General features: G+C 40.1%; 1 protein-coding gene across 9 annotated transcripts in view; it reads left to right on the plus strand.

Annotated features, from left to right (window-relative positions):
- The window catches only part of celf3a (cugbp, Elav-like family member 3a), a 96718-nt gene that overhangs the window by 38799 nt on the left and 31623 nt on the right, over nucleotides 1–26296 (plus strand). For 5 of the 9 annotated variants that reach the window (XR_013131695.1, XM_077008117.1, XM_077008118.1 and 2 more), the window contains exon 1: nucleotides 21128–21535. The gene's annotated coding sequence lies outside the window, so the exon portion shown is untranslated. Of the gene's footprint in view, nucleotides 1–1383; nucleotides 1514–3805; nucleotides 3937–16494; nucleotides 16548–16668; nucleotides 16796–16970; nucleotides 17147–17258; nucleotides 17584–17850; nucleotides 18082–18267; nucleotides 18463–19318; nucleotides 21536–26296 lie in introns of those variants that run through there. The other 4 variants (XR_013131693.1, XR_013131691.1, XR_013131692.1 and 1 more) reach the window with 1 other exon arrangement.

Below are 26296 nucleotides of genomic sequence, written 5' to 3' on the forward strand. Positions count from 1 at the left end.
GTAATGCTAATACGGCAGCTAAAGCAAACGCAGTGCTGTTGGATTCGAAGCAGATACAGATGGAAAACAGAAGGACATAAACAAGCCTGTTTGCAAGCAGTGGTTTTGGAACATTTCAACGAAGGGCGCTAAAGCCTGGTTTAGTGACCATAGTGCTCGACTCCCCACCTCGCGCGAACCTCTGCGAGCGGTGGAGGCATTTATACTTTCCGCTTTGCAGTGTTGTCCGAAACTATGTGGTAGTATAAAGAAACACCCCTCAACAACAGGGGAATGAACATTTACCTGACGAATTTTAATGCTGCTTTGTGTTTCAGTGTGTTTCAGGTTTGAAAAGTGCTGGAAATTAGTCTAAAAAGTACTTGAAAATGTTGAAATTGTAACTACTTCGTTTCACAACAAATAGTTATCTGACTGAACAGTATTACGTTAACAAATACGAACCTCTTGTAATTCCAGGACGAAACATGAGAGAAAGTGAAGACGTTAAGATCAGGCGTTTTGAAAATAAACAACCATTATATAATGTGATTAAAAGCGCAATATTTCGAATCATTTCAAGTATATGTATAAATATTTAACTTTAATTAAGTTTAACGTGCTGGGGAATATTGGTATAAGCACTTGAATTCCACCTTATAAAGGTGTATGAACCCTGCAAACACGACTTGCAAAAATGGGTCTGGACTGACCCATGTAATACAGACATGATTTTAACGTCTTTCTGACGTTGCATGTTTGTTGGGATAAGTTAAATATTTACTCGAAATACAGGAATATATATACATATATATACATATACTTGAAATTATTCGCTTTTTTATCACATTATTTAATGTTTGTTTATTTTCAAACCGCCCAATCTTAACGTCTTCACGTTCTCTCATGTTTCGTCCTGGAATTACAAGAGGCTCGTATTTGTTAACGTAATACAAGAAAACTGTTCATTCAGACAGCTATTTGTTGTGAAATGAAGTTACAATTTCAAGCATTTTCAAACACAAAGCAACATTCATTTGTTTGTTTATAAAAAAAATAAAAAGGCTTTAAAACAGAAATTAGCACAGTATCTTGACTTTGGTATCGAAAATGGTATCGAATTTCAATGTCTTTTTAAGTATCGTATCGAAGTTGTAACTCTTAGTATCGTGACAAGCCTAGTGCATAGCATGCAGAGCGTTCACTCGTTTTGTGCACAGGAAATGCACATTTAAATGGAGTGGTATCATGGTCCTTTTTAATGTGTGTATTGTGAAAACCTGTATTGTTGTGATGATAAAAAAAATTACAAATCACACTGTCCTTGCCAGTACTGCTAATACATTTGTCATACGTATATGTAAATAACAGATTTTCTTAATAGTATTTATTTTCTGTTTTCAGCGGAAGCATCTCACAGGCTCAATCTCTTCTACCTGGCTAATGATGTCATTCAGAATTGCAAGAGGAAAAATGCAATTGTCTACCGAACTACCTTTACCGATGTTCTGCCGGAGGCTATGAAGCTTATCAAGTGAGATCCATTTTGTCCATCCTGCTTATTTATCTCATGCAATACCACGGTGGTCCTATATTCCATGTAGTGCTGGGCGGTATGACCAAAATTCTATATCACGGTATTTTTCATGCGAAAAAAGTTCGGATTTCTTTGATGCCATAAATGTAGTCGGACTTTTAGCAAAATACCACATTCACTACAAGTGGAGTGGTTAAAAGCCTTCTTTTCTCTTTATGAATGAATTAAATTCATATTATTTTTCATTAAGTAGATTAAAAAACTTGGAAAAGACTAGAATCATCTCACACCAGATTTCTCTAGAAATCTATAGTCCTAATCTCATTATATGCCTTTGCTCTTCTGTTTTATGTATGTACTGTATGTGTATATGCATGTGTATTATTGCTGTTATTATTATTTGTCTACTGTCAACGTGTCATTATTTTGCCAGCACAAGTTCATTTAAAATTACATTGATTCTACAGGGCCTATGCTGACTTTTACTTTGCAAAATTTTGGTCATTCTCCTGTAGAGAAATTCGTTTGTTTATTCAGCACTGAAAGCTAGTGTTTCCTGTATGTAGTTAACATATGTGTAGCCGATTTACATGAATTTCACCTTCTCAAAGGTGCATTGCTAAATTGCCAGTCATGTTGAGTATGAGTGAAGTTTTCGTTGAATCAGCACTTAATGTCATGCACAGAAAATTTCAGGATGCATGGCTTGAAATGACATTCAGTCTTTTGAATCTGCATTGTGTTAACATGGTTTTTTGATAACATATTCAGGGGTAAGAGTAGGTAAATGCTGGCAGGTGCAGTCCTTGAATTTGAGGAAGTTGGTCCTGGAAAGTCATTTAAAGGTCCTTGAATCTGATGTTAACCAAGGTGTGGGAACCCTGTATATACAAATACAATAAATGGGTAGCATATAAGCATTACTTCTCACAGTGCTTATTGAAATCTATATTTATAATATCTATAATATATATATATGTATATATATATTAGTGGTGGGCCGTTAACGGAGTTCGTTAATTTGATAATCTTATCGGGCGATATAAAAATTATCGCCGTTAATCTATACTTAAAGTTGGGTTGGGAACTGGGTCAAAATGGGTAAGCAAACTATGATGACTTTCAACTTGATAGTTTAGCTCGGCTATATTCCTAACCAAATTGCACAGTAGGGGCTAGAACGAGTTTTCAAACCTGTGAATTACAAATCGTACATGTGTTTACATGGATGCAGCCACAAAGTCGCCAGGTTTGCTTCATGGAAAATTCATTTTTAGGAACGTAAAGTGTTACCGGAGCGGAGCTCGGAGCGGTCGTTTTCTGCATGGTCCTAGCACTAGATTTGTCGCTATTTAAATATTTCTTTCTAACCGTTAAAACTGCAGAGGACCAAAACCGGCTTTTGAAAAAAATTACGTAATTACAAATTACGTCCGTGAGGTTAAATGTACTAAATGTTGGCTTACATTTCAAATATCATGTTTAGCTGAATAAACATGTTATCAACCCCTTTTAATGTACAGTATGTAGGTTTACAAATTCATGTTTAACTGAATAAACCGAACATGAGTAGCCTACATTTTATTGAGCATGTATTTTTTCTTCAAGTATCAAAGTAGAACAGCTTCCTCAAGCAGTCATTGATGCATTTTGGAAACAGGAGATGAGCCCCTGGTCTAATGCACCCGCAGTATTAAGAAACCCTATCTCAAAAACTGGTCTTTGGTGTGCTTCGGCACACATGTAAAAACACTGGCTCTGATTGGCTACCATAACGCTGCCTTAGCCAATCGCTTACTGACTTGTTAAGTTAAACAGGTGTTACACTGAGAACTGTGACCTATCGAGATCTGTTACTCCTCACTAGCCTGGGCAGCGGTCCGCTCGCATTACTGTTAGTACATCAATATATAGTAACGCACCGCTTTTAATGACCAGTAACGTCAACGGCATTGTAACGACAGGAAAAGTAATTAATTATATTATCCCGTTACTGACAAAATGATGCTGTTATTTTTAACAGCGTTATTCGCAACACTGCCCGTGAGAAACCATTAACGACCGTGATGTGTTCCAGAAGGCTATTTAAACCGGTGTGGCCGGTTTATGAAAAATTCTTATGATAACAAAAATAAACATCGGTTTTCGGTGCGAACCGGTTTACCGCCCAGCACTAATTCCATGATATTTATATTGTCTCTTATGTCTGTGTCTGATCTACTCTCCATGCCTATAGAAGCATTGTTAATGTTAGTGGTTGTAAATGACCTTTTTTGTTTATCTGTATAGTGCTATGAAAGACACTAAAGTGCGCAAGTCCGTGGACCGCATCTTGTCCATCTGGGAGGAGAGGAATGTTTATTCAGAGGAGTTTATTAACCAGCTCAGGAGCGGTCTGGTCCAGAAAGAAGAACCACCAGGTTAGAGGTTTCCCACCACATTGTCTTATCAGCTGTACTTTTTTCTGTGTTATATGTTCTGTAAGTTTTATCTGAAATCAGTGTAAACCTGATTTATATTTAAGGTTAGATACTATGACATAATGTTCACTTTGCCCTTGGAATCTGTTAAAAAGTGGCTATCACTGTTTAAAATATGTTTAAAGCATGCCTTTTTAAAACAAGTGAAAATTAAATATTAAGTTATAAGTTTGATTTATATTAGATTTAGACCAGTTTTAAAATGCTACAAACAGCTGCAGTAATTATTTTAACCGAAATCTAACCTCAAATCTAATGTCTGATCCCCAACACTATTTGACAGTCATATTTCAAAAACAAAATGAACATTTAAAAATATGAAATCTGGTATTTTTTTTCTTGCATGTTTGGTAAAAACGTTCCTGGAGATATATCCTAGAAACCACACAACCCCCCACCCAGTCACTGTATCCAGTCACATGCTTTCATTGTTTTCAATGTAGGCTGGGATTCCTTCAGTATAGATGAAGGCAAGCTGATATTTAACAAGGACATACATTGTAAGCAATATTCACATTGAAATATAGATTTTTCTTTTCCACTCTAATGGTTTGTGTTGACTATTTCATTGCAAAATATTAATAGAAGATCACTTTAGCTTGTGTTCTATTTATTTAGCATCCTTTGGTATACAATCCTCCCGTGGATACATTCTAACTTAAGGGCAAAGATAAACAAACAATCAGTAAATAAATCAGATATAAGCATAGTTATCAGTCTCAAACTTTATATTCATCTTATCTTAACTGATAATATTGTACACATTGCCAGTTTCAATCTAGCTTGCCCTGAAATACTTTTATTAAGATAATTCTATAACGCCTAACAGAGCACCCTTCATTTCTAGAGACCCTTTTTAGTGATCATAATCCACATGTTTCGTGCACAGTTGTAGCTTTGGTACATGTAGTTGTATCAGACATGCTATTTGTTGCCTCAGTCGGTGCAGATATCATGAGCAGTGCAGAGGGGTGGGGTTGGGAATGGGGGTCTTGGGATGGAGTAAATTCATCATCAGCAAATATTTGGCTCACTGCAATATCTGAAAACAGCCTTTGTCGTCATTTCATTCCTTGTCTCTTTGATGGCAGTACATTGGACATACACTGTGTTCCAAATTAGATTTTCCAAAATTACCTTTATGAATTGCAATCATTGTAATTTTCCAGTCATCAACTATTAGAGTACAATTGAAAGGTTTTTGAACAAACTGCCAATGATATCAGTATATAAAAAATAAAACACTCAAAATGCATGTTCCAAATTATGCACAGCAGAGTTTTCAAACTTTTCATTTTTATAAAGAACAAAAAAATGGTCATTTGTGAAGTTATAAGCATTAGCAGGTTATTACAAACAGTTTTTCAAGTCAAAACTTTATTCTAGATGATGTTACATTTGCACATAGGACCCCTTGTTCTAAAGGAGCTCCTGAACTCTCGCATCCATTGAATTTGTCTGGTTTTGGATGGTATCTGCTTCTATTGTTGTGCATGAGGACAGAATACCCTCCCAGAACTGTTGCTTAGATGTGAACTGCCTCCCGCCATCATAGACACTCCCTCCATCACAGACACTCCCTCCATCACAGACACTCCCTCCATCACAGACACTCCCTCCATCACAGACACTCCCGCCATCACAGACACTCCCGCCATCACAGACACCCCCGCCATCACAGACACCCCCGCCATCACAGACACCCCCGCCATCACAGACACCCCCACCATCACAGACACCCCCGCCATCACAGACACTCCTTCTGATGGTGCTCCAGAGGTTCTCAGTGGGGTTGAGGTCAGGGGAGCATGGGGGCCACATCATAAGTTTGTTAAGTTTGTCCCTTTTATGCCCATAGCAGCTAGAGATGCAAATGTGTTCTTTGCAGCATGAGACGGTGTATTATCATGCATGAAAATGATCTTGCTGCAGATTACATGGTTCTTCTTCTTGAATCATAGCAGGAAATGCTGTTTGAGAAACTCCGCATACATTAGGAGGTCATCTTCACCCCTTCAAGGATCCTAAAGGGGCCGACAATCTCTCTCTCCATGATTTCAGCACAAAACATTACACCATCTCCTCCTTGTTGGCATCGTAGCCTTGTTAAAGGGGGTGTCCATCGGTGAACAAAGTCAGTGTTCAGGTATTGTTTGCCCCATTGGAGCCGTTTCTGCTTGTGTGCAGTGGATAAAGAAGGTCGACAGGATGGCTTACGCACAGCTGCAAACCTCTGAAGGATCCTGCATCTTGTTGTTCGGGGGATGTTGGAGGCACCAGCAGCTTCAAAAACCTGTCTGCTGCTATGATGAGGCATTATTGCAGCTGCTCTTTTAACCTGACGTAATTGCCTGTTGGAAAGAGTCCTCAATTTTCCCTTATCAACACGCACACGTGTGTGCTCTGAATCAGCTACATACTTCTTGATTGTGCGATGATCACGATGAAGTGTCTTGGCAGTGTTGATTGTAGTCATGCCTTGACCTAAACACTCCACAATATGTTGCTTCTCAGCAGCAGACACATTCTTTTTCTTTCCCATTTTGGCTGAAAATGTAGGCTGCTTAGTAATGTGGGACAGCCTTCTTGAGTAGTCTTGCCTTTAATTGGACACACCTGCCAAACGAATTAGCACAGGTGTCTGCAATTGCTTTCAGTGATATAAAAAACCCTGACACACATCACCATCAATGGGTTTAACTAACAAACAAAAACAATTCTTACCTCATCACTCCTAAACACTTTTTGCATAATAATTTGGAACACAGTGTAATAATGAAGTTTCATTCTGTTTACTTTATTACATGATATGAGCAAAATGATGGGTCACATGTTTGATTTGAATTGGCAACATTTTTTTTCTTAATTTCCCAATTCCTTTTGCTCATTATCTGGTGAAACACAGGTCAGAAAGGTTTTTTGCTTTTGTGTCCGGTTGCAAACAGAAGTTCAAAATTTAGGTCATCTTGTGTTCTTCTGAACATGAAAACAATGATAATTAAAATATACTGGCTTAGAAAAAATTTTATTAGCCATTTAACTAAAATTATGATAAATATAACAATCAGATAAAGAGGCAATTTTATCTACTTTGCTTCCAATAAGTTCCGGTAAACAATAAATGGCATTAATTCAACTGGATATCTTTTAACAGGAAGATTGTTGGGCAAATGTTCTCTTGGCAGGCTGCCCTGCACAAGCTACTGTGACCTTGCAGCTGCTCTCATGTTCACTGTTGCGTCCCCTTCGCTGGCTTCCTCTGGTCACCTGCATCAGATTTACAACCCTAACACTTTCTTACAAAATCAAAAGCGGACATGCTGTATCCTGCGTGAAAGAACTTTTCACCATGTGTCATATCTTGAACCCATTGTGCCTCTTGTACAGCACAACTTGAATCACTGCCTCTCAAGAGACATGGAAGACAGATTTCAATACTTGTCTCTGTACAATATAGTGCACATATGTCAGTCAAGGCCCGCGGGCCGGATCTGGAATTGATTATATATGGCCCCCTGCAAGATATGTAATTACTATTAGAACCGGCCCGCAGGCCACAGCCGCCTGCTGGTGTTTTGCACGCACAAACACTACATTCCCCACAATGCAACAGTAGCCGGCGAAGTCACTGCAGAGCACACAAGCAGGGAGGGTCCGCTCGCGAAAATGACGTAAACGCAGTGGCTCCGCCCGTGCGCGAGGTCGTGCACCTCACGAATTTTGTAACTTTGCGCGCACCAGCACGTTAAACTTAATTAAGTTACATATTTATACAGCTATTCGAAATTATTCGAAGTAATTTGCTTTTTATTCATATTATTTAATGGTTGTTTATTGTCAAAACGCCCAATCTTAACGTCTTCACGTTCTCTCTTCATGTTTCATCCTGGAATTACAAGAGGCTCGTATTTGTTAACGTAATACAAGAGAACTGTTCAGTCAGACAGCTATTTGTTGTGAAACGAAGTAGTTACAATTTCAAGCATTTTCAAGTACTTTAGCCTAAATTCCAGCACTTTTCAAACCTTTATTACTTTATTCATTTAGTGTACAGAACATGTTTTCTTTGAAGGAAGTTTGTATTTATCTGTTTGCTTTTTTCACTTGAAATTACTGACAGATCCATAAGAAAATATTGCTTTATTCATTTAAGCATTAAATAATATACACTGTGTTAGGTTTTGGTTCAATAGGCTATGTGCAATCATTTCAATATGTTTTAATAAACCAGTCCGGCCCTCGGCTCGTAGCAAATTTGGTTTTTTGGCCCTCTATGTATTTGACTTTGACATCCCTGATATAGTGGAATGACCTCCCAGCCTGTCTGTGGGAATCTTTTGCTGGTGTCTTCAAATGTAGATCCATCTCTTCAAGAAACATCTGAATAAGACATAGGCACTTCAAGGCACTTGAATCACCAGTCCTTTACTTATCTACATTAAAATCTATTTTGCATGTGTGTATTTCCACTCACAAGTCTCTAGCTTAATGGTATCCTTAAGGTGTTTTCACACTGTATGGATTCCTGTATTCGTTTTTTCTGTATCAAGGACCACGTATGAAAGCTATCTGCTCCTTGCGTCATGTATGGAGTTGTGTAATTCATTTTGCAACTTGACTGCTTCGATGTATTGTCACTTCCCTTTTCAAGTTTCATGGTATTTTATAGTACCATTGTAATAATAAAGCAAACAAATGAACTTGGTGCCTAACATTTTGCAGACGTGAGTGCAGAAAAGTGAGGCATGGAGTTCTGTAATGGACCTGCGGCTCAGATGGACTTGGTGTGTGTGTGTTAAGACAAATTGGTGATAATGAGCCTCGCCCACAGATTAAACCGGCGTAACCGTACGTTCTCAGCCAGTCTCTGCTTTCTCTGTGATTGCTTCTCATTTGAAGGTGTCTCGCCACCTCTCTCTTATGCTTTCTCTTTACTTATTCGAGTAACTGTCTCCTGCGTCACTTCTTGAGTCATCTCAAGTTTTCCCAATCCTGTATTTCTTCCTATCCGTTTTGCCTTTATTTTTGCAAAGGGTTTTATTTTGCTGTGGTGTTTTTTGCTTGCTGCCAGTTACTTCCCCTGGCGTCCTTGGTTCGTTTTCGTGTTGCATTTGTCCACGTTGTTTTTTTAGTTGCTGTTGTTTTGTTTCTTTCTCCCGTCTCTCTACGGTTGAGTGTTATTTTTCACGCGTTGTATTTTTTTTCTTTCTATTTACTCCGTGCCCTCACGGTTTTGGTTTCTATTTTTAGGCGCGTTGAGTGTTCCACGGTGTTTTGTTTTGATCGTTCTGGGTCGCTGTGCGCGTTTCCGTCTCGCTAATACTTGCTTTTGGGACATTTAAAATCGATTCTGAATCGTAGTAAATGAGAATCGATTTTTGATATGTGAATCGATTTTTTGGCACACCTCTAATGTAAATATCCTTGTTGATTTGTTTACTACCAGCCATCAGACTATTTCACTGTAGGACAAACTTTTGCAAAGTGGTAAACGTTTTTGTTAAGCTGCTTAAGTTGGAAAGTATGTTAATCTTTCCATGCTGATTTTTATTTAGGGATGAGAATTTTATGATGATCCTTGCATTCCTTTCAGATACAGCAAATGACAATTCAAATTTGCTTTTTGTCTTAAAAGTCAATTTTTTTGTATAACATGTACAACCAAAGTGTGTTCTATTAATTATTATAAACATTACAGATTTAAATATGGAATAAGAAACAATTGCATAAATACTTTAAATTATAAAGGAAAATGCAAAGCAAATGGCAGAGAAAAGATGCTTTATAAAATTAATGGGAACAAAAAAACTGCAGTAGTCATTTAGACCACAGGTGTCAAACTCGAGGCCCGCAGGCCAAATGTGGCCCACCGCGTCATTTTATGTGGCCCATGAGAGCTTAAAAAGCCTAATTGTCAAAAAAAAAAATAAAACTACATTTCCCACACAGGGTTACAAAAATATATTTTTTGTAAATTGTCTGTTTTGAAAACTGATTTAGGACAATTTTGCACTGCTGAATCCGAAAATGACATCCATTTTTTTCAATCATGTCGAGTTTTTGTCATTAGATTGTTAAAAATCCAATTTTCTGTCTAAATGGATTACATTTTGTGACATTATCGGCTGACTTTTAGCAATATTTCTGGTCCAAATTAGATTTCTAAAAGAGAAATTATTTTCAGATACAATTTATTAAAGAATTGAATGTTATAGTGGGCATTAGTAAAGGTACGTACATGTTAATTGCATGTTACATCGTCACTGTTGGAAATTTAGGGCTTGAACTTCCGTTTTTTGGAAATCCTAGAATGCTCAGTGACAGGGGTGTCTCTCTTCAGAGTCCAACAGTAATCAGCCATCATGACTGCATCCCAGCGTCCCTGATACCTGGTCTCCATCATCTCTCCCCCTGCTCATCGCTCATTGATCCCAGATTCTCAGGAAATCAATCCATATGTGAGAATAAGTAATGCATTTTGATGCTTATGTTGCATCCGAGGTTTCTGAAAGCAGGCAGCATATTGGTGACAAGTTCTGAGTAGTTGCTGGCCTTGGTGTTGCCAAGAAAGTTCTTCATGACCAAAACAAAAGCCTTTCATGCTTCCAGTTCAATTTTGTTCATTGCGTTCTCAAAGTCTGGATCTCTGATGAGCTGACTGATATGAGGACCATCAAAGATTCCAGCTTTCAACTTCTCTGTGGTCAATCCTGGGAAAGCCTGGCACAAGTAAGTGAAACAGTCACCATTCTTGTTTAGAGCTTTGGTAAACTGTTGGATCAAGCCAAGCTTGATGTGCCAGTGGTGGGAAGAGTATCCTGTCTCTATCCACCAGAGGGTTGTTGATGACATTCCTTGCAAGGCACCAATTCCTCCCTCACAGGCCAGTTCCTCTTCGTGTAATGCTGAGCAGTGTCCCTACTATCCCACATGCACAGAAAGCATGGGTACTTGGTGAACCCAGACTGCTGTCCCAACAAAAAGTTAACCATCTTCAGGTCAACACAAATGAACCAATCATGCTGATCATTCTGAATTTTCTCCAGCACATACTTCACAGCTTCATACTTCTCCTTTAGCGTAGTCGAGCGAGCGAGGGGTACAGAGGCAAACACTTTGCCGTTGTGCAGCAGAACACATTTCAGCGATTGCTGCTATCGATGACGAGTCTCCAGTCTTTGGGTTCATACTGTGGCACTCCAAGCTTATTTATGTAGGAGCTGCGCAATGTCTGTACAGTACACCAAGTCCTTAACTTCAGAGAAAAAATTGAGATGCTCTTGATGCCTGTTGCGGTAGAAGGTGATGCGAGCGCTGTCAGAGAGGAGATTCTTTTCCTTCAATCTGGATGCCAACAGTTCAGCTGAGGACTTTGACAAGCTGAGATCGCAAACTAGATCATTTAGCTCATTTTGGGGAAAAAGGATGTGGAGCATCACCATCAAAATCCATTTCTTCATCTTCATCTTGTACAACACTGGAGGAATCTTCGTCACTAATATCAGGAAGTTCTCCAAAGACAGGTACTGGAATTTCATCACAATGAGCTACAGGACGACGTGCTGATTGAAGATCAGGATACTTGAGGCTGCTCCGGTTCTTTCTGTTGATCCCAGTCACATCAATTGCACAGAAGTACCAGTCAGTGCCGTGGTTTATCGGCTCCCTCCAAACTCTTCTTGCCCTTGGTCCACTGATGCAGATACTCGGTACATGCTTCGCATACCATGTGTGGTGCCAAAGCTTTATCCTGATCACCAAGTTTAATACCAAAATGGGCATGGTAACAGTGACCGTATATATAATGGACGGTACGTCACCATTGACTCCCATTGTGAACTTTTGAAGCCACACGGATGCTGCCATCTTGGATGTGCTTGCGCAGTAGATGAAAATTGGAGCCAGAGCATGCGCATTCGAACCGGTAGGCAGGATAGTATCTCCACCAGAGACCGTATCTCCGCCCCGACATTCGTTAGGATACGCCCACCAGTATAGACACTTAACGTTTTACAAAATAAACAAAGGTAAAAGGTTTTAATACTGCTGTCGAGAATTTTGCTGTAGAGAGTTTTGATAGTTTTTCTGTTGAGCGCGTTCACATTTAAGCGTCTGGCATTAGACCAACCAGCTGGTATTAGACCAACGTCTGGTATGTCAACCAACATAGCTATTAACTGTCAATCACCTTATCGCCGCACCCCTTTAAATAACACTTAATAATTTCTATAAAATCTGTTTATCGTAGAGAAAAACACTGGGAGAGATTCTAACACAATGGGGTGTTATAGAATTGATAAAATATAATTGCTCAAAAAACTTATTTTACGTGTAATAAAAATTCAAAGTTTCTCGTCCGGCCCGTTCACTTACATGGGAATGGGCGGGTTAAAAGTTGTACTGCAGCCAGCCACTAGAGGGCAGCTGACTCACGTAGGCTTCACTTTTCACTCGTGTCGTCCAGTCTCTGCATGGTAAGCACACTTTATGAAACCTGTGACTGGATTCCTGTTAGTCACAATGGTGTATTCGCCACAGATGTAGCAGAATACGTCGGGTTTATTTTTGCAAGGTCTTCTGGTTGAAGCCATTTTGATCACCAGCAAAACAATGGTGTAGCTATAGCTCAAAAAGCTGACCTGATGCAGCAAAACCAATGTGATTTTTGGATTCAGCAATTAAAAATTGTACAAAATCAGCTAAAACATTTTAGACAATAAATATTGTGTTGACCAGTGTTATGTTAACCGTGAAGTGACGGCATCTCGACACTGCAGTGTTTCCACATCGATGCGATGCGACTTATTTCCCAATAAGTGTGATATGTGGTATGTGTGTTACAAAGCGGTGGCGGTTGACAAAAAATACAATCTATGTCGGCGGACACGGAGCTAAGTATGCCAAAATTAGGCATCAACAAATTCAACAAATTGCCAAAGAATTAAAAGGCAAACTGCGATTGCAACAGAATGCATTCACAACCACAAACAATGCGGCAGAAAAGGCTAGCTTTGTTGTGGCTGAATAAATCACCGCACTTTCAAAGTCTTTTTCAGAGGGAGCGTTTTAGGAGCACAATTACTATTTTAGATGTGGCCCATGGTGAAAATGAGTTTGACACCTCTGGTGTAGATAAACAAGGCCAGGTAGTCTTTAGGAATGGACTACTTGCTGCACTAATTGCTGCTGAGCGTGCTGGAGTAGGGCTGCCTCATTCCTTGAGTTTTCTAGCACTTCATTAAATATGCCCATTATAAGCAACAGAGACTGATTCTTGCCAAATATTGTCGGTTAGATCTGTTAACATCACGATCGGGTCACGCAAGTGTTGTCCTCTGTGTCATTGTTATTGACCCCAGGATGTCTGGATGGTATAGTGGGAAGCCTCAGCTGCAGTTATTTTAAATTCTGAAGCTGCTCTCATTGGTGTATGTTTCTATCATTAGTGAGTGAATTACATGCAAGTTTAATGAGCTGTTTCAAATGTTAAAAAGGAGTGTATTTCAAACCATGACCTATTTTCACATAATCTATATTTCTTGCTTAATTCATATTTAAAATATGATATACACAGGCCCGTTGACAGTCTTGCTGGGGCCCGGGACAAGAAAGATTCATGTGCCCCCCCAGCGCCAGCGGCGCAAGGGTTCGCGCGAAAATGACGTAATCGCAGTGGCTCCGCCCGTGCGCGAGGGCCTCGCGCGCTGTCGGTTCGCGAGGTCGTGCACCTCTCGAATTTTGTAACTTCGCGCGCCGCGCTTCAGCGCAATGAACAAAGTCATGTTTGCAGGGTTCATACACCTTTTATAAGGTGGAATTAAAGCACGTGTACATCACTTTAAAGGTCCATTTCAATATTTTCCAGCACGTTAAACTTAAGTTAAATATTTATACATATACTCGAAATGATTCGAAATAATTCGCTTTTTATCACATTATTTAATGGTTGTTTATTTTCAAAACGCCCAATCTTAACGTCTTCACGAGAACTGTTCAGTCAGACAGCGATTTGTTGTGAAACGAAGTAGTTACAATTTCAAGCATTTTCAAGTACTTTACCCTAAATTCCAGCACTTTTCAAACCTGGAACACAATGCAACTTTAAAATTCGTCAGGTAAATGTTTTTCCTTTCTTTTCTGCGCTCCAGATTTCTGTATTTATTTTAACTATCCACCACTGTATTTCCCGCTGTTGGGCGGATACTGGCCGGCTACAGTCGGTGCTGGATCAAACCATTTTCCAGTGGGAGGCGGGGGTGTATGCACTTAATGGAAAATATGCAGATAGGTAAAAAACATATATATTTGAGCCATTGAGCTTATTATGAGTGCATAAGTTTATATTAATGAAAGATTTCAAGATTATTTAAAAATTATAGACTTTAAATAAAAAATAAATTGCTGGGCTCTTTGATGGACCCCCCTGGCCCTAGGGCCCGGGACAAAAGACCCGGTTGTCCCCCCCTGTCGATGGGGCTGGATATACATGATATATATGTATGTATGTATATATATCAGATATATATGATTGTAAGTTTACTTTACATTTCATAGCTTCCATTATCCATGGTGTGAATACAAGATGGGTACATCAGTCATTTATTTGTTTTTTTAAAAAGCTCATTTTAAAGTCTGTGGGTGTCTTGAGTGGCACAAGTGCATAATGCCTCACACATCGAATCTTCGTCTGTCCTTGCAGTGTTGAGTTGCAGGAGCAGTTGCAGCTTGTTCTCCATAGCAACATGCAAACATTGTTTAGTTTCCACTAAAACTGGAGCTGTGGTTCAGTTTTTGGGTGAAACTTAGGTTGAGTTTATTTTGTAATTTTATTTTACAATGCATGGATATGACCGATAAAATATAAATGAAAATTAAATAATAATAATAATCTTTATTTGTATAGCACCTTTCATACATACATGCAACTCAAAGTGCTTTACAGTATGAATAAAAAGAAACAATAAAAGGAGATAAGACAAAAAGACAATAACAATAATCCAGCCTTGGTGTGATGCAGAATGCAGTAAATGTGAACGTTTTTTTGTTTAAATAGTACTGACGTTTAATAGTCTGTGCATTGCAGCGAGTTTTACAGTGATGTTCCCAGGGCCATTCGGATCCTGCTGCACATTTTAATTGTAACTTGGGCACGATATTTCATGAATGCACATTTCTGTTAAGAGTGAATGATAATTCTATAAAGGAATAGGAATTTTTTATATATATAAATTCCTTAAATTCTCTAACCATGACTTCAATTTAAGAGCACAAGATTCAGTCCGTATTATGTAAACCTTAGTTTGGTTTTACTACAGTTGTCAAAATCTGGCCTACCATTATTCAAGGTAAACTAAAGCAAACTGGTTTTGTGGTTAGTCTACACATTAGCATTTACCTCCATTTGCTATGCTTACTTGATTACGCTTCACATATGTACTGAAGCTCCAGAACTTTAGTGAGATTCACAAACCAAGCTACATTTATATTATGCAGTGAACAGAAGACAACTGTCATAGTATGTTGTGATAGTGACAGCATAGTTAAACTGTGAAGAATAATCGATGGGTTTTGGCAGGGGTGTAGATCAGTCATATATATGCAGTTCATAAATGTCTGAATTCTTTTATGTTCAAGTCTCAAGTGCCACGACAAGATATCACAGTATGTGCACATGTTTAAGCATATCAAAATGAGTCTCTGTAATTATCAAGCAAGACACAGAAATCAACAGAGGTGTCAATTCCAGGTTCAGAAAGTAAAAGTCCTCACCAGGATTTTGCTCAGGCTTCCTGGATTGTGTTGATTCCACTAATTTTACCTGGATTGCACTAATTAGAAAATCTAGCAAGCTTGAGCAAAATCCTGGTGAGGACTTTTACTTTCTGAACCTGGAATTGACACCTCTGGAAATCAATGACCCTTTCCAAAGATCAACTGTAATAACACTACACAGAATCTAGTGGGACATGTCCTCAAATGCATGTGCTGTTTAAAATAAAGATTCATACATTTCACATACAAACATGTGAACTGTAGCACAGTTAGCTACATGCTCACTTGTGTTTTATTTCAGTTTGCATGCAAAGTAAAATTATTCATTCACATATACACATTGAACATATTTTAGGCAACAGTCAACATCCCCAATCACATGCCAGTAACAAACACACATTCATACACCTACACTATAATTATCACCTTGCATTAGGCTGTGTAGACTGGTGTTAAATTGCTTCTGTTAGTATTCATGTAGCTTGCTAGCTAAACAAAATAGTAGCCATAACGTGACCGTCTTTGTGGGTTTTTAAAATGCCTGAAATTTTAGTCAGCGCTCAGATAAGTGCTAGATTTTTTTAATGTACCAGGCTATCTCTCTGGTTGTGTGCCAAACTATGAGTACATGGTAGGTGGTGGTAAAACATGAATTGCTAATTGATTAAAGGCCAAATCATTATTTGATAAAATATTCACTTAACATGCATTTCCATTTTATTTCAGTTCCTGCCAACCCAAATGAAGCTCTAAGGTCCAAAGTAGTTGCTGAGTTTGTGGTGAGTTTGTGGCCATGCTTCATATTTTGTGCAGGCCACCTAAATTTTTAAAGGTTCTAAAACATTCTTTGTGTGTGTGTTCCTCTGACTGATTATTTCTCTCTGAATCCGTTTTGGGCAGCCCTCAGCATTCATCGAGCATCTAAATAAATATCGGAGCTCCATGGATGAGATTGATCTGAGAGAGAAGCAACTAGCTGCTATGAGAGTGGATGTGTGCAGCACAGAAGCTTTAAAGAAACTCAAAGGTCATTATAGTGCAACAACAGTAATTATAAAATAAGTCAGTTTTACTGTAAGCATAGATTTCATGCTACCTTTTGGCTTTAACTTATCGTCTACAATATATTCATGTTACTCAGCAGTGTCTTCATTTCTTTACTTTGAGGTATTGATTTTTTTTTCTGCAAACCTCTCATTCAGATAAGGCAGGTGGTAAACGGTTTTCCAGAGATTTTGAGGATAGTAGCACAAAGCTGCAAGACTTTGTGGCATTTCTGGATGGACAGGTCAAAAAAGGGCCTTGTCTGATGGAAGCTCTGGAGGACGCAGACATCTTCTATGAGATGCAGTATAAAGAGGTCAAGATTGTTACCAAAGTATGTGACAGTGTACCAGTGTTCTTCCCTTGATCACAGTCCACTCAAAACTGATAACAGATCAAAAGCAAGCACTAGATTTCATAGTGATTGAACCTCTGTATTTCCACAGGCCTATCAGACCTTTGCCAACCGAGTGCTGCATCTCAAGCGCAAGTTGGATGCACTCAAGTCTTCTTTACCAGACCCCAATGACTCACCAGTCCCCTCCCCTTCTGAAGATGCACCTTCACCCACGGGTTCTGAGTCACCCTTCCATGGCCTCCACCGAATTGGTACTCCTGACCCAGAACTAGATGGCCAGGCCATGGAGGAGGACCTGATTGCCTTATGTGATGCTCCTAGTCCACTGTCCTCCCCTGGGGACAAAGACAACCGTGATGTAGAGGACATGGAACTCTCAGATGTAGAAGAGACTGAGGGGCCAGCCATCATAGGTAACAGCTGGCAGTCGTTAGCTGAAGCTCACTTCGAAACAAATACTGTACCTAGCTTCCATGTTCCTTACAAAACCTGGCATGCACAACACAATTGCCAGGACCATATCTAAAATATTTACTCAAAATTCCACTTGGCAGTCATGAGTGAAGTAGAGACCAGTGTAAAAAGTTAGAGGTGCAGATATTAATGAAGTGTAAGTGTAAATATTGCTTTGTTTGCCTTTTTATAAACAGTGTTCTCCACCTTTTGTTTTTATCCCATAGTGGAAGAGCACCTAAAGCAACCTAGCTCTGTGGAAGTGTCCAATCATACCTCTGCTTTACCTGACTCAGAACCCTCCAGGGCCAGTCAGGCTGTACCCCTCAAGCAAGTGACAACCCCACCAGCAACAGAGACCCCAACAACTGGGTCACTTCCTATTAACCTGGCTAGTGTGGATCTAGGCAAAATCAGCTCCATCCTTAGCACACTCACAAATGTGATGAAAAGCTCTGGTACGACAGTACGGATGCGTCCTAAAATTCGTACATATGTATACATACAACAAAGATTTGGCATATGGAAATGCTTAAATTGATAAACCCACCTTAGCATGGCACTGGTGAAATATTTCATTTATCATTCTAATGTATATTTGAAGCCAAACCATATGCTTAATTTTTTCCCTCTCCTAATGGTAGGAGTGAACCCAGCAACCTGCTCATCTACCGGAACCTCAAGCACACTTTCACCAGTGAATTCATCCCTGAAAATCGACTGCACCACAGCGGTGCCTCCAGCCAGACTGGGCAGCAGTCTCTCCACAGTGGAGATCAGCCCCAGTGGCCTGATCAGTGCTCTCTCCAAAACACAGGCTCAAGGAGTCAGCCTTCAGGGTGAGAAATTTCAAAACATACCATGAAAAGAAACGTTGAACAAAAATGTTTCTGTATGCACTCATTTATAATTCTTATAAACAAAGAAAATCAGCATTTGCTAGTCACAGCACATAGTAAGCTTTAATTTAACCATTCAAACGTCTGTTAAGTTTTGGCTGCTTAGGGATATCAGAATTTTCTGTAAATGTATTTTTGCTGATAGCACTGGTTATGTTGTGTAGATGTGTTGTGTGGTATTCAGAGTGTGCCAAGAAAGTTCCTGATAGCAGTTTTTCATGCATGCATGTTTTTCATGCATGCAACTCTTTGTATAAATATGTAAGAACAGTTTTATGCTTAGAGATATTGTCTGAAAAGGACCCATAATCATACTACAAAAATTTACTCTGGCAGTTTGTGGACTCGAGATGATGTAATGGTTCCAAGTTGTGGATTGCAATGTTCAAATTCTTTGATGTGACACACTGTTGTCAGAGTGTATGAAGCAGTCATGAGGCGACGTGTTTATTCTGTGCTGTCTGCTTGTAAAAATAGCAGGACAAAGTTTGCAGTTCTTTATGACTATTAAATGTTCTGTTTTGAAAGTATCTATTTTGGAGACAACTTGATTATGGATACATGGAGATAACCCACTAATGAAACTGCATTTAAATTATATAAAAATTGACTACTGAAGATAACACAAGTGCAATTGGCTAATGATGTAAATTTGGACAAGATGGAGTGACATGATAAAGGACACAGGAGATATAATGAGGAAAAAAGTCTTCATGCATGCAGTAACCTTTTCACAGACTTGCTGACTCACTTATTCCATACTTTATTTCTTTGTCCATGTCCTTGTCTCTCTCAGGACTGTCTTCTTTACTGAACACTCAGACCGGAATGACCTCTGTTGCTTCTGGCTCAGATGTGGACCCATCTCCAGATGTCACTCACATAGCACATGCCCATGCTTCTCCCAAGACCACTCCACCAACATCAGTTCATTCACTAGTGAGAGGCTCCACCCCTCAGAGATCTGCTCCTCTCCACTCTACTCAGTCTACAAACACTGTTCAAGCTGGGGACCTTCAGAAGGAAGCTGAGAAAGAAATAGTGGAACCCATCACTTCTGTGAGCAATAGTCTGGACTCTAAAATTAATAATTTCCTCCAGGGAAATCCAGGAATGAGAGGCTTGAACATGGGTTTTCCTTCTGTTCTTCCTTGGCCTAAGACCATCGATAGTCCCTCAGCAAGCACAGAGAACCTTGGAGGAACTCCTGTGAGGGATGAATCTGGTGCTACACCCACTCAAGATGAGGTCATGGATAGTCCTGTAGTACAACCGATCTTGTATCAAGGTGGGCGTCTTCAAACTGCATCAACAACTTCATCTTTGGCAGACACTTCTGCACCCCCAGTGGTGAGTGGATTATGTATGACCACCTATGCTAATGAATCATGGCGGGAGAAAACCATACATGCTTCACACTTTGTTTCTGGATCACAAAATGGAAGCAAGCTCTACCAAAAGGATTTCACAGTAAAGCCGGAGTTCCCAACTTCTATTCTACCCTTTGCTGAATCAGAGATGGGGCATCAGGAGGTAAAATCTCTTCCACCTTCATCACTAGTAGCCAACAATACATTGTCAACTGAAAACTCTTCAACCATGGAGAGAATTACCTCGATTAGTCAAGGGTTCACACCTTATCCCAGTACTGGTAAGGCAGTGGACAAAACTAACCTAGCAGATAATGGTTGGTATGGGAAAACGTATAGAGATGGTCAAGACCAGCATGTGGTGGCCAACTCTGAAGCATATAGAGGAGAACAGTATAGCTCTAAAGAACCTGTACAAGATTTCAATCCTCCTAATTTCTTTAGCAGCCCACTCCCACCAATCCCTCAGCTCCCCCCTCCTCCTAAAGACTTCCTACCTCAAGTGGTGAGTGGAGCCAAAAGTTCTACTGATGTACCAGATTCTGTTAACGTACAGGATAGCGGTGAGGTTCAAGCATGTATTCCAGGAAATTCTGTTGTTTTTGATGATTATGATGAGCGCATTTCCCATCAGATTCAGGCCAAGGAGCCTTTCCACCCCCTACAGAATGTCTCTGCACCTCGGCTTCGTGCTGCCATGCCACGTCTTGGCCCTCCGAATGGCCCTGTGGACTATAACCACCGTCCCAGACTCCCTGTGCACCATCAGAACTATCACCATGTGTTCCACCGCAGCATGAGCCCTCCCTCTACTCTAAGAGGATACCACGAGCCTCCTAGTCCTCCACGATCTCCATCTGAGGACCCCTACTTTGATCCCTACTTTGACCCCAATGCACAGAGCCCTTCTCCCCCTCGTTACGATGTTGAGCGCCCCCTTTCTCCTCCCTCACACATGTATTATGCTGATGACAGAGCTTTACCACCACTTCACCCAGAAGACAAACTGCCTCCTCATCTTAAGCACATGCCCCCTCGTCCTCCCCACTACTGTCCTCCGTGTCCCGGTCAGTTCCCTCCACAGAGACCTCTCCGTCGTCCTCCTCCACCACATATGCCATATCCCAGTGAACTACCATATCTGAGGGGAAAGAGACCTGGTCCTCCATTTGGGGGAGGCCCTCGCCCGGGGGGGCCATATTTCCTCCCTAAAAGACCATTCCTGCCACCACGCTACTGAGCTACTGATGAACAGTTGAAACATACATGTCCACCTGCTAGAATGCTGAAACCCATATGATGTGAATCTCATGATGGATTCATCCACTAGGCCACAATAAAGAACAGCACTAATTCACATGGGCAGACAGACTGTTACATTGAACAGAAATGCATACATGCACTGGCCATGGGCAGCTTGATGATCTGTGCTCTGAATTCAGTTGGGGGATTTGAAGGAGTGTCAAACTATGCTGACTGTGAGGAGGAGTCATCATTATGTAATGAGGGGTGAATCAGCAAGAAGAAATGAAGATGACCGGAGTAGAGGAGGACTGGAGAGAATCACTTGGAGTGCTGGTGACCAGATGGATCAAGCAAGCAGAGGAGCCTGCAAGATAACTGCAAGATAAAGAGAAAATGAGGTGGTTATCCTTTTATTTGATTGTGTTCTGTGGCATTGATTTCCAGTTATAAGGCAACTTGCAGAACAATTTTATTCTATCCATCCAGCCATCCATCCATACTTGTGTGTGGGGGCGGGTGCACGTGTGTGTGTGTGTGTGTGTGTGTGTGTGTGTGTGTGTGTGTGTGTGTGTGTGTGTGTGTGTGTGTGTGTGTGTGTGTGTGTGTGTGTGGATGGGCATGCATATGTGTGGTCGGGTGTGTGTGCATGTGTGGGTGGGCGTGTGTATGTCTGCATGTCTATCTGCAAGTGAACAGCTATCTTTCTGCGTAAACCTTGCCTGTGGCATTAAGTTGGCATTAATGTTTTCATATGTTCAGTTAACAGTACATTTCTATACACCAAGTACTTAGTCATGTGTTGCTTAAATTTGTTTTAGTCTACATGTACAAACCTTTGTACATAGACTGAAACAGCATGTACACCTGCACTCGGACTCTTGCTGTCTACTTGGGTAAGAGACTGATGCCTAATCCATGATTTTGTGGAGGATTTGAGACTAAGGCATCTGAATTTTGAGTAGGGATATATTACCCTTGCAGTTGTTTTAGTGTGTGTTCTTAACAGCTGGCCAACCTCTGTGACCATCTTTCATGGAGATTCAGGAAATGCAGTATAGCAAAAGGAGTGTTTAATTTCATGGGACAGGGGGGTGGGCAGGACGGGCGTAAAGGGGGTCACTATCAGATATTTGTCTAAAATGACTGAAGATGCTGAAGAAAAGAAGTTATTTTGTAATGGCGCCAGAATCAACAATAGCGTTACTTCCTAGTACCTGGAGACTCATTATTGTACTGACTTAAATAAAGTGTTTGGAAAAACTCCATGGGAGAGTGCTCTGTTTCTCAACCATGGTGTGTCTGAGTGTTTTCATCTTGGCTGCCTCAGGAACCGTTGTGGTTTTCAAAGCACTTGAGTATTGAACGAATGCATCAAAATGTTTTCGAATAGCTAAAAATAAACATAACCTTCATTGTATTTACAGCTTCCTAAACTTGATTTTTTGAAGTCGTTTGAATAAGTTCAACTGTTTTCCTGACAGCATAAGCAATTATATTGTTTAAAATAGCCATAGCAATTATATTATCCTGTGTAGAAAGTCAAGGACAAACTGTTAATAATGTATTAAATGCATGTAGTGGGGAAACAATACGCAAGACCTTTAAATTGGAGAGAAAGTTGTAAACTGGCAGTGAGGAATATGTTTTCTATAACTTTAAACAGGACAGTAAGAGTAAGCATTCACACATTTTTTGGAGCTGGGATTATTTTGATGATGTCTATGGGAAATTTTGAGATGGCTTTCAAATTCTAATCAATCCATCCTTTTTTAAATTCTAGGTTTTGATATGCAGGTCACAAGATGTAATTAGACATTTTGAAAAATTCTCAAACTAAGATTTATCCTATCATACAGTTTTATAGTCAAATCAAGAACCTTGTGCCAATCTCCTAGTAAATTATTGAAAAAAATAATAATAATTACGTATAGGTGAATGGATATAATAGTATTCAACTTCCTTGCCAAAAGGCCTCATTCAGTAGTCAGTTAATTAGTCTCGACAGAGGTAGAATTTTGAAATGCATCAGAAATGGTTGTTTGGATGCTGACAATGTCAAGCTTGTGTGAACAGCACTTCAAAATAATTTGCTACAGTTTGGTAATAGGCTAAATTGGAGTAATTGTGGGAAGACAGATTTAAAGCAATCAGAAACTACACAACTACCTGTGTTCAGTGATCTAAGTAGTGTCTGTGTACACAACTGATTAACTATTCAAGTGTATAAAATGGTTATGAAAGTTTTGTTTGTTTTTTCCGTAACTAGCCAGTTCCCATCCATGCTTCTTATTAGAGGTTAACTGTTTTGTTTTCTCTAAGGGGCGTGTAGGCAATGACTGCATATTTTTTTTTAACTGCTGTGCATGAAGTTGCTTGAATGAGACTGAGACTGCTACCTACTCAACTCTGATATCTAATACGCACTCTATTGGCTAACTAAATACCTCCTCATGCAGTGAGACCATTACCAGTTGGGTTCTTCTCCAAGCTTGCATGAGCAGCACAGTTGTAGTCGAGACAGAAGCTCGAGTAATCCGACCTGAATAAATATAGTTGCAGTTGGAAATCAAATGTACATAAGCCATTGTAAAAAAATAGAGTACATTGCACAGTTTAAACAGCAGGAGACACATTAAAACTGTTTTCATTTAGTCTTGAATAGAAAACAAATATTTTTTCTAAAAAATGCATTTCTCACACCATGTACAGGTGTTAAAAACTGAAGCTGCCAGAATGACCAGAGTTATTGCATTAAGGGCTAGTACAATCTCATCTTCACTGATTTTTTTTTCTTGAACTACATGCTTTACAGTTTGTAGTAATTAATTGGATCTTCAGTGCTGCCCGCATGCCTCCTCCAGTTGCTGTGGTGTTTGTGCACTGCTTTTTTTTTGGTTATCTGTACATTTATCAAAATGTAAAATCTTTGGTAGCTTCATAATATTTTTAAGTAAAAACTGGTCAAAATCACACCTGAATTAATAATTAAGTTGGCCATATACAGGGGTTGGACAATGAAACTGAAATGCCTGCCATTTTAGTGTGGGTGGTTTCATGGCTAAATTGGACCAGTCTGGTGGCCAATCTTCATTAATTGCACATTGCACCAGTAAGGGCAGAGTGTGAAAGTTCAATTAGCAGGGTAAGAGCACATTTATTGCAATGCACACAACATGGGTGACATACCAGAGTTCAAAAGAGAACAAATTGTTGGTGTACGTCTTGCTGGTGCATCTGTGATCAAGACAGCAAGTGTTTGTGATGTATCAAGAGCCACGGTATCCAGGGTAATGTCAGAATAACACCAAGAAGAACGAACCACATCCAACAGGATTAACTGTGGACGCTAGAGGAAGCTGTCTGAAAGGGATGTTCGGGTGCTAACCTGGATTGTATCCAAAAAACATAAAAGCATGGCTGCCCAAATCATGGCAAAATTAAATGTGCACCTCAATTCTCCTGTTTCCACCAAAACTGTCCGTCTGGAGCTCCACAGGGTCAATATATGTGGCCGGGCTGCTATAGCCAAACCTTTGGTCACTCGTGCCAATGCCAAACGTCTGTTTCAGTGGTGCAAGGAGCTCAAATCTTGGGGCTGTAGACAGTATGAAACATGTATTGTTCTCTGATGAGTCCACCTTTACTGTTTTCCCACATCCGGGAGTTACAGTGTGGAGAAGCCCTAAAGAAGCACCGCCCAGACTGTTGCCCAGAGTGAATCATGGGGGTGGATCAGTGATGATTTGGGCTGCCATATCATGACATTCCCTTGGCCCAATACTTGTGCTAGATGGGCACATCACTGCCAAGGACTACCGAACCATTCTGGAGGACCATGTGCATCCTGTAAGAAGAATGGCTTAAAATCCCTCTGACCACTGTGCAGGACTTGTATACGTCATTCCCAAGATGAATTGACACTGTACTGGTCGCAAAAGGAGGCCCTACACAATACTAATAAATCATTGTGATCTAAAACCAGGTGTTTCAGTTTCATTGTCCAACCCCTGTGTGTGTGTGTTTGTGTGTGTGTATGTATATATATATATATAAAACATTGCTAAAAGTATTTGCTCACCCACCAAAATTATCAGAATCATGCGCCACAGGTATATAAAATTAAGCACCTAGGCATGCTTTTTTTTTTTTACAAACATTTGTGAAATAATGGGTCGCTCTCAGGAGCTCAGTGAATTCCAGCATGGAACTGATAGGATGCTACCTGTATAACAAATCCAGTCGTGAGATTTTCTCGCTCCTATATATGCCACAATCAACTGTCAGCTGTATAATAAATGGAAGTGTTTGGGAACGACAGCAACTCAGCCATGAAGTGGTAGGACATGTAAACTGATGGAGTGGGGTCAGTGGTGCTGAAGCACATAGTGCGAAGAGGTTGCCAAACTTCTGCAGAGTCAATCACTACAGACATCCAAACTTCATGTGGCCTTCAGATTATCTCAAGAACAGTGTGCAGAGAGCTTCATGGAATGGTTTTCCATGGTCGAGCAGCTGCATCTAAGCAATACATCAAGTGCAATGTAAAGCACCGGATGCAGCGTTCTAAAGCACGCTGCCTCTGGACTCTGCATTGTGTCAAGTATAAAGTTTGGTGGAGGGGGGATTATGGTGGGTTGTTTTTCAGGAGCTGGGCTTGGCCCCTTAGTTCCAGTGAAACTCAAAATGTCTTGGCATCAGCATACCAAGACATTTTGGACAATTCCATGCTCCCAACATTGTGGGACCAGTTTGGAGCTGGCCCCTTCCTCTTCCAACATGACTGTGCACCAGTGCACAAAGCAAGGTCCATAAAGACATGGATGGCAGAGTTTGGTGTGGATGAACTTGACTGGCCTGCACAGAGTCATGACCTCCACCCCATAGAACATCTTGGGGATGAATTAGAGCGGAGACTGAGAGCCAGTCCTTCTCGTACAATATCAGTATGTGACCTCACAAATGTGCTTCTGGAAGAATGGTCAAAAATCCCCATAATCACACTAAACCTTGTGGACAGCCTTCACAGAAGACTTGAAGCTGTTCTAGCTGCAAATGATGGACCAATGTCATATTGTACACTATAGATGAGGAATGGGATGTCACTTAAGCTCATATGTGAGTCAAGGCAGGTGAGCAAATACTTTTGGCAATATAGGGTA

This window comes from Brachyhypopomus gauderio, chromosome 6 (genome assembly GCF_052324685.1).
Source record: "Brachyhypopomus gauderio isolate BG-103 chromosome 6, BGAUD_0.2, whole genome shotgun sequence".
Taxonomy (NCBI): domain Eukaryota; kingdom Metazoa; phylum Chordata; class Actinopteri; order Gymnotiformes; family Hypopomidae; genus Brachyhypopomus; species Brachyhypopomus gauderio.